The sequence below is a fragment of the Lagopus muta genome, chromosome 13, assembly GCF_023343835.1.
Source record: "Lagopus muta isolate bLagMut1 chromosome 13, bLagMut1 primary, whole genome shotgun sequence".
In the NCBI taxonomy this organism is placed as follows: domain Eukaryota; kingdom Metazoa; phylum Chordata; class Aves; order Galliformes; family Phasianidae; genus Lagopus; species Lagopus muta.
This window is the reverse complement of record NC_064445.1, coordinates 750,642-759,115: the sequence shown is the minus strand read 5'-3', so window position 1 is coordinate 759,115 and position 8,474 is coordinate 750,642. Positions and strand designations below refer to the sequence as shown.

Genomic DNA, 8,474 nt, shown 5'->3' with positions numbered 1-8,474 from the left:
CTGGAGATCAGACACAGCAAATAAGAGTAACGAGAAAGAATGAAGGGTGGGAAGACAAAGGAAGCAGCAACAGGGCGGTGTGTTTGCTCACGCCAGCTATGTACACATCAAGAGGGGCTTGAACGTCTGCTGGTTTAGCAGCTTTGAAACTTCCCTGTAAATCCGGCTTTGAGCAAGAATAAAATGGAAATAAATAAAAGCTTTTCAATTAAAACAGCTTTACCACTCCCCTCCTCAGCGTTTCTATCCAAGAGCTCTCTGCAGGCAGGAATATTTCTGCTGCGTGCCTCGTACCCGCATACTAATGCAGCCATGCTGTGAAACCAAGAAGTGACACCACCTCCAATTTCACTCTGAAGTGTGATGATGGTCAGAAGCGATTCTGCAAGAGGGGAAAGAAGCACTGCTGGCTACAAAAGCTCCCTGCAGTGCTGCTGGGTGCTGGTGTGTCCTGATCACAGCCTGCAGTGGCATTGCTCTGCTCAGCCCATGCTCGGGTCCATGTCTGACCATGGAGCAGTTCAGTTGCTCCCCCTCTCATCCCATTGTATGAAAAACAAACAAACAAACCCAGAAACATTGTGGTCGTTTTATTTCCTTGCTTCTGCCTCATGGCTGGTGAATGCTTTCCAGAGCACAGCGGAAGAGATTCCTTTCTGGGACTGTCCCTGGTGCAGAGAGGGTGCTCAGCCAGCATATGGCCCATGGGGATCTGCCTATGTGCTCCTATTGAAGTCTGCCCCCGATGCAGGCCTTCCTATCAGTGACCCAGCAGCCCATGAATGCCCTTTTGGCCCCTCCTCGCATGCAAGCAGAGCTATGCACTACGTCAGCCTTTCTCCAGCACTTATCCTCACCTTTCGGGCACAGTTTCTGACTCAGAGCCCAGTCTGGGGCTGCGTTTCCCTCCATAGCTCCCAGGTGTGACCTTGCTTCTCCACCCGCATCCAGGCTGTTATCTCCTCATGACTTGGTTCTTGACACATCCTTTTCTCAAGCCGTAACAAATGTGAGGGCAGCCTGCTAATATCCATCCAGAAGGCTGTTACTGAGATAATTCTTCTGGCCCCTCGCTGGGACTGCAGCCAACCATAGCTTTCCTCTTCCTCACTGAGCGCACCTTTTCACTCCCATCCCCAAAGGTGTTTGTCTTCATCTATCAGACCCTCCGAGCGCCAGCTTCTCCCATCACTCTCTCAGTCAGAACTGCAGGGTCAGCTCTGCCTCTTCCAACCTGTGATAACCGGCTTTTATCATGCACTACCTGCAGTTTCAAACAGATCTGCGTTTCTTCATCTTTCCTTGGATGGGGAACGCTCCTGCAGATATCTGATGGTGCTCCCCCAGCTCCCTCACTAACAGCTGCTCAGCAGCGCCGTGTGGGTGTGGATCTGCCTGGATGCTGTAGCTATGGGATCAGAGCTGGACCCTCTCTGGCCCCCTCCAGGTTCCCTCCAGGTCCTCTCCTGGTCCCCTCCTTCTTCCTGCCTTGTGCTCACACTGAAGGAATCCAAGGACGTTGGCCTTTTGCTTTGGGCATCCCCTGGGACAGAGCTCCCTCAGTATATGTGATGGAGATGTGTGTTGTGATCACACAGATAATACTGATAATAATTAATACAACACTCTGGGAAACAGCGGGGAAATTACAGTGCTTGGTAGTGAGGGTTTGGTTTGGAGAATGTCCTCTCAGACAACAGAACAGGCACTCAGATGTAGCCTGTGTTGCACAGCAAGGCTGTGAAGCAGTAACATCTCCAGTGCTATCTGTGTGGTGAATGTGGCCACGTCATCCAGCTCAGCATTGCTGCAGGACAGCTTTGCACCTCTTGGTGCTGTGTGGCGGTGGATGCCTGCAGCAGAACTCTGTGCCTGTGCAGAAGGACAATGACACATGTGAGGCTGTGGGCTTTGAGGCAGAGCACAGAGTCTTCCCATGCCCAGTGCCCTGACAGCCATAAGCGCTGAGCAGTGACTTCTTCTAGGCTGCCTTTTTATCAAGGGAATTGTGTGCACTCTTACATCTTGAGGATGCTCCTCCAGGAAGGGCAATATGGAAAAAATGTCCTTCCCTTTCCCAGGATCTGGCTCCAAGACAGTCCGTAGAGCAGCTGTTTCTAAAGGCAGTGACCTGAGCACACCAACCTCCAGGTCTCACAGCACACACAGGGAGGCAGGAGCTCAGTTCTGCCCTGTGCTGCCATCCTGGGGCTGCACCCAGCAGAGCCCTGAATCCCATGGGGTCCTGGCAGAGGACAGTGGGTTCCAGACCACATCAGGCCCTTCCATGCACAGCAGAGCCCAGCGCAGCACACCCTTCCTCAGGGCATATCCGAAGCAGTGTTTCAATGGATACAGACATCCTTTGGATACTCTACTGCTGCTCTCTGACTTCTAAAGCTTTCATAGACTGAAGCTTTCCTGATCCCAGATTATCTCACTCAGTGATCTGCCTCTCTCACCGTGAGCAGGGATCCTGTGTACTCAAGGAAGGACTGCTGCCTGTCCTTGTCAGACAAGGGAAGCCCCACCTAAACAGGATTAGAGAGAGCTCTGAAACACTGGCAATAGGAAGCCTGATGGAAAGCAGAGTCGTAAAAGCTCAACACACACCGATGAGTACGCAGAGCATCCTCACACAGTGGTCTTCAGGCTGGAGAAGGGCTGATGTAAATGGGAAAGCCGTGGGAATTAGCACAAGGAACCCAAGGGCACAGCCTGCTGCTCTCTCGCAGAGCACAGCACTGTATTCCCTGAGCCACCCATTGATTTCCCCAGGACTCTCCCTGGAGTAAGTCACTGCTAAGTATGAATAATTGGTCTGGCATGCAGCCTTCAGGGCACGGGTGATGGATGGACTTTAACTTTCACAAGTGAGACGAGACCCAGACTGGCTGAAACGAGAAAGGTGCCGACTTTCCTCCCTCACCTGCAATTGAAATGGAAATGAAACCGTTTTCGAGATAATGCAGCCAGCTTCATTCTCATTTCTACTACACACTCTGTCTGCACAGTGCATGCACCCTGCACACATTTCAGGCATCTGCCTCATAGGAAACATTCCCAATTATCTGCTCTCTCTGCCTGCCCCATTCCTCACAATATGACTCGCTCAGACGGTTACAGGAGCTGCTCCAGAGGAAGTCAGAGCATTTTCAGAGGGATGCTTTTTCCTCAAAACCTACTGTAGGACTGGGCTGAGCTCCCGGGGCTTTAGATCCACCTAACATCATCATGAAACCCTCCAGCATGCACTGAATCAGAAAGGTCTGCAAAGCATCTACCCCACCCCACACCCCATCCGAAGGCACTTCTTCATCTCCCTGGAGGAAACGACACTGAGGAAGAAAGGATGAAAACCAAGAGATCAAAAACCAGGGGAGAGGTTGGGAAGCACTTGGATCTCAGCGGTGTTCACTGACTGACACCCATGGGAACCTCAGCCAGAGCATCATGGCTTTGGAATAGTGCAACCGAGTCATTGGATGCCTTATAGCATGCTGGAACTTACTGAACGATGAAGCTGAGTGAGACACTTTGGCTTCATTGAAGCAAAATATTTAGAGAAGGCTTTTCAGGGTTTATGCTTGGAGTTTGGAATTCTTATTTCACTGGAAATTTGGAGCTGCTAACATTGTTGTTCAAATATGGGATGAAAGAAAGCTCTGCAACAGTGATATTTTTGGCAGAATGGGAATTCTGTGTTGCAGCCAGCCCTAATAGTCTTGTCTTATTTTCCTCCAAACAGAAGATAGATGAGAAACCTTTTAGCTTTCCCTAGGAAAGCTAGAACAAATTGTCTAGCCTATGTTTTCAGAGCTTAATTAGTGGAAAGACGATTCAGTTGACTTCCAAAACCTTTCAGCACGTGAAGGGAACACCTCCTGTCTGATGGTGGGGAAGGGGCAGCTCCAAGGGACTCTCAGCTCCCAGGTGGCTGCTGGGCACCCTGGGCACGTCTGCATTCTGCACACTGGTTGCTGTCTCTGGAAGCGTGGTCCATCAGGAGCTGGTTTAGATGGATCATAAGGCACATCTGATCAAGGGTAATGTTACTGGTAGCAGTATCTCCATTAGATTCAGCCCTTGAGTATGCTTGAGTTTTTTATTTTTATTGTTTTTGGCAGAATTTGCTCATTGTCAAATTTCCCTTCCCACACCTCTTCTGCACTGGTTTCTTGTAGCAGCCTGGACCCAATACTTTGAGCTGTCTAACTGAAACGATGGGAAGAGTTACAGTGAGTTGCAAACCCAGCAGGAGAGATGGGCACAGAGGGCAGTTGCGGCACAGGAGCCATCATCCAGCAGCTTCCAGCTGTGCCACAGCCTCTGGGGGTGGAGGTGGGTGGAGATGGGTGGAGAAAGCTGAGCATCATCCTCTGTACCACACAGGGTATCAGAAAGAAGGGCATTTGTCCCCCCCCCTCCCCAAGCTGTGATGCTCTGTGACTGCAGCACAACATGGGAACTCAGGTGGGAGGAGGGAAGTGGAGTCAGGAGCTGCAGGGATGGAATCCAGGTGTGGCAGGGGTAGTTTTCCTTCTCTCCCAAGGAAACATTTGTCCCAATGAGCTCATGCACGTCCTCATTTTTGAAAGTTCTACAGTGACGTACATCTCCATAAATAACAACGACCTGAGCTCAGCTCCTTCGTCTTAGCGGCTGCTGAATCAATACCCCAGTCTCCAGTTAATGAAGGCAGGAGCTGAATTAAAGGCAGACCCCGTGAGACCAGGAGGAAGGGGGTGTTGGAGAAAGGAGCAGCCTGCCTCAGCCAGCAGTTGCACACCAGCAGCAATAACAGAGACCAATGTCTTTGTGGGTCTCCACAGGTGACTGATGTCACCCATCAGCACCACTAGGGACAGGCACAGCCAGCAGATGCAAATCAGAGCAGTGAGGGCCCCCCTGTTCCTGTGTGGTAATAATGACAAAGAATCTCCAACTAAATCATGAACGATGCTGTCTGCATGTGGTCTGAAGAGCTTTGTCCCTACAGGTCCCTGCTGGATGGGCTGGCAGAATGAATAATGAAGTAGGTGGCTATAATCAAAGCAAAGAGGAACATCCTGCATCTAGATCAAGACTAAAAGGCAGTGGGAGGGCGACAAAGAGAGATGGCATGTGACAGACAGACCTCCTTCCTTTCTCTAATGAGCTTTCATAATTAGCTTGAGGTGATTTCACAGAATTCTCTGTCACAGCTCCTTTGCCCTTCTGGAAAGCTGCAGGACAACAGCAGCATTGGGAACAGTTGTACCTGAGGCTGTGACCTGGAGCCAGGCGGGTGTTCCAGGCTCAACACGGGTTTGTCTGAGAGCCACATGTACTGCCAGCAGAGGTAAATAAAGTGTGCAGGAGAAAATTCTTCATGACGTGGGAAGAGAAGAATGCGTAAAGTTATTCTGTTCTCTGATGAAGGCAAGGCTAAGCCAGCAGTTAGAATCAAGAACATCATTTCTCTAATCCACATGGCTAATAAACGTGGATAGCTTTTCTGAAACCACTTGACAAAATACAATTACAGCCTGTTGCAGAGCTGCCTGCAAGAGAAACCACTTTGGGTGCCAACTGCTTTCACCAAAAGAGCCCAAGGCTGTGTGGAGCTGCTGTGATGGGGACTTGAGGAGGCTGTCTCCCTCATATCCTGCTAGCCAGGGGCTGACCCAGGTCAGATGGGCACCTCATCCCATGCTGGGGTTTGGTTTGCTCTGTGATCCTCAGAGAGCAACAGGGCTGGGCAAGGCTCTGTGCACTGGGGTGCACAGAGGTGAGCTGCAAAGGCAGAGCTCACTTTGGGCTTTTATTTCAGAGTACACAAGCAGTTTTGAGCTTAAAAACATGCTTTCACTTGCTCCTTCATTCTGGTCTGTTTCAGGGTCTAAGCACAATGCTACAGCACACTGCCCTGGGGGGTTTGCTCCTGTTGCAGTTTCAGCCTGGGTTAGAGGTACAGCGTTGGTGGTGACCATCACTACTTAAAGCAATTCCCCACTTCCTTTTTGTGTCCTGTTTAAGGCATAGTGGAGAAGTTGACTCCCAGGGCTCTGAGCTCAACCATGCCTTAAAAATGAAGGAATCAGGCCAGCAAATATCACCCATTCCCTTTGGCAAAAGTAGGTCACAAGGCATGGGCCATTGCACAGGAGGAGGAGCGCTCAAACCGCAGGAGCCCCTGGGCTCTGCTGCCTGCTTGTTGCTGCTCCATGGGGAGGAAGCTGGGAAAGCAGCAGGTAGCCCAGTCCTTTTCCACCCTTTGGAATAAACATAAACTGAGCCCATGTTGTGCATCAAAGCTGTGTGGTTCAGGAATTTGAGTTTAAGATGCCTGCCCTCCCTGGTGTTAATGGGTAGCAGGCTGCCCAGAGAGATCTCACATCACATCTGGTGCAATGGGACAGAGCAGCTCTGCAGGAGCCCAGGGGCCACCAGAGCACACTGCTGCCCCAGGGAGCTCAGGTGTGTGCTCCGAACCCATCTCACCCCATTTCTCTGCTTAGACCTGAATACCAGCAGCTTCCAGAGCACATCACCCGTGACTTGGGTCCTCCTATGTGATATTGCATCCTGCAGTGCTCTCATAAGGGAAGTTCCCTCTGAAAGGGACAAAGGTACCCTTAAAGGAGCTGGGGAGAGCAGCATGAGCAGGGCCATGGGGATGGCCAGCTGTCAGCTATTCCTGCCAAGGGATATTCACACATCTGCTACTCGCTGCAGCTTTTTTTCCCCCCTTTGGCTTTAAAAATGACACTTTTAGAGATATCCAAGGAGATCAGCCATGCTTTCTTCTGGAAAAGAAAAATAATTAAAAAACACTGGGTGAACAAACAGGGTGCAGGGACAAGTCTCCCATCACCAGAGAAGGTCTCACCAGGTGTGCAGTGGGTGAGCATTCACACACAGCTCTCCCCTTTCCAAGCCCATCTCACTCTATCCTTACCCCAACCTCAGGAGATTTCATGCAGCTGAATCATCCTTAGGTGAATCCATAGCAATGGGCGCTCTGATTCTTGCTCAAAGAAAAAGACAGCATTCTTGCCCTTCCACACATGAAGGATGGTCTTGTCTCCAGATGGAGCTCACAAAGCCCCAGTGAACCGAAGGAACGTCCACTGGTAGCCTTGTAGGCCAAACAGTTATTTTGTTAGAGGAAACACTTAAAACTAAAACTTTGCAGAATTTCCCCTGAGGTTACAGTGTTTGTTTAGGCTTCCTCAACCAAAGAATCTCAATCAGCAGAGCTGCGAGCCTCCCACACACATTCATTCCTCACACATCCCAGGCACAGGCCATCCTCAAAGTTTATACAGCAAACAACAACAGAAGAAGAGCTGCTCCCCCCATATATCACAGCCCGGAGGCTGAGTGGGGGCGAGGGAGAGGAGCGGGATCTGAGCTGCATGGGGGGGAACAGGGAGAGAGCACAGAGCCCTGCTGCTGCTGCTGCTGCCCTGGTGGGAGAGGGACTGGTAAAACAAAACATTAACTCCAATCTCATACTTTTCTACCTAAAAGTAACACATTATCAGGGCACAGAGGCTGCAGCAAGCCCCAGCTTATCACACCAAAGGGAAAGCTGAGGATGGGCATCTGAGAGTGACAGAGGCCAACTTTGAACCATGCCTGGCAATTGCTGTGTTAGAGTTGGTGCTACAGCTGAAAAGATTATCTTGATGAAAATGGGAAAAGAAACAAACAAGGAAGGAATGCTCACCTGCATCCAAAGATCTTAGCTCACAGGAAAGACTCCACAGAGGAGGCACCTCCAGAAGGAGATCCTGCCCCAGCAGCAGTCAGCCCTTAAATGAGGTTCAGAAGGGGTGCAGCCAGGCTCCATCCCTTCTGGTCACACCACTGAATTGCCTTCACCTGTGCTCCCAGGGCTGACCAGTCCTTTCCTCAGGTGATCAATCAGTGGTTCAGGCCATGACTCAACAGTTCCCATACAGCCTGTAAGCTATAAAGGGCTTTTTGGAGACAGAGGGATCTGAGGGTGACATTTGGACCTCAGGATTGGTCTGGAGAAAGTGGTATTGATTTTGAATCAAGTTGTGTCTGTGCCAATGCAATTTGCACTCGTATAACCTTAATGATAATCCAAAGTTAATTTCAGGTTCCCTCCCAGCACTGCTGGAACTGCTCCCTCCATCAGGCAGTGGTGCACTGACAGTGCTGCAGAACGGACCCAGAATTTCCCAGAGGTGTTTGCACCCCCAGGGCACTGCCTGCCCCAGCTGCAGGCTCCCAGCTGGGCTTGGGATGCTGCTCCTCGCTCTGCTCCTCACTGCTGGTAAAGGCTGCAGGCAAGTCAGGGCTAGGAGAGCAATCAATTGTTCATTAATGGAGTTACGGTAAAGATGTTATCCAAAACCACCGTGGCTGCCTAATTATTCATAACATCCCTCTGGAGATTCTCCTTTTGGCAAACTGTGAATCTGCTGCTTTGTTGTCATAATAATAGCAGTTGCAGGGCT

General features: G+C 50.4%; 1 long non-coding RNA gene across 1 annotated transcript; it reads right to left on the bottom strand.

Annotated features, from left to right (window-relative positions):
• Positions 1–3,689: 3,689 nt before the first annotated feature.
• On the bottom strand, positions 3,690–7,761 carry LOC125699725 (uncharacterized). Its single transcript, XR_007379683.1, has 3 exons — positions 7,715–7,761; positions 6,941–7,120; positions 3,690–6,788 (listed from the first exon to the last, which is right to left on the bottom strand). It is a non-coding gene; the product is annotated as an uncharacterized LOC125699725 (long non-coding RNA).
• Positions 7,762–8,474: the final 713 nt, after the last annotated feature.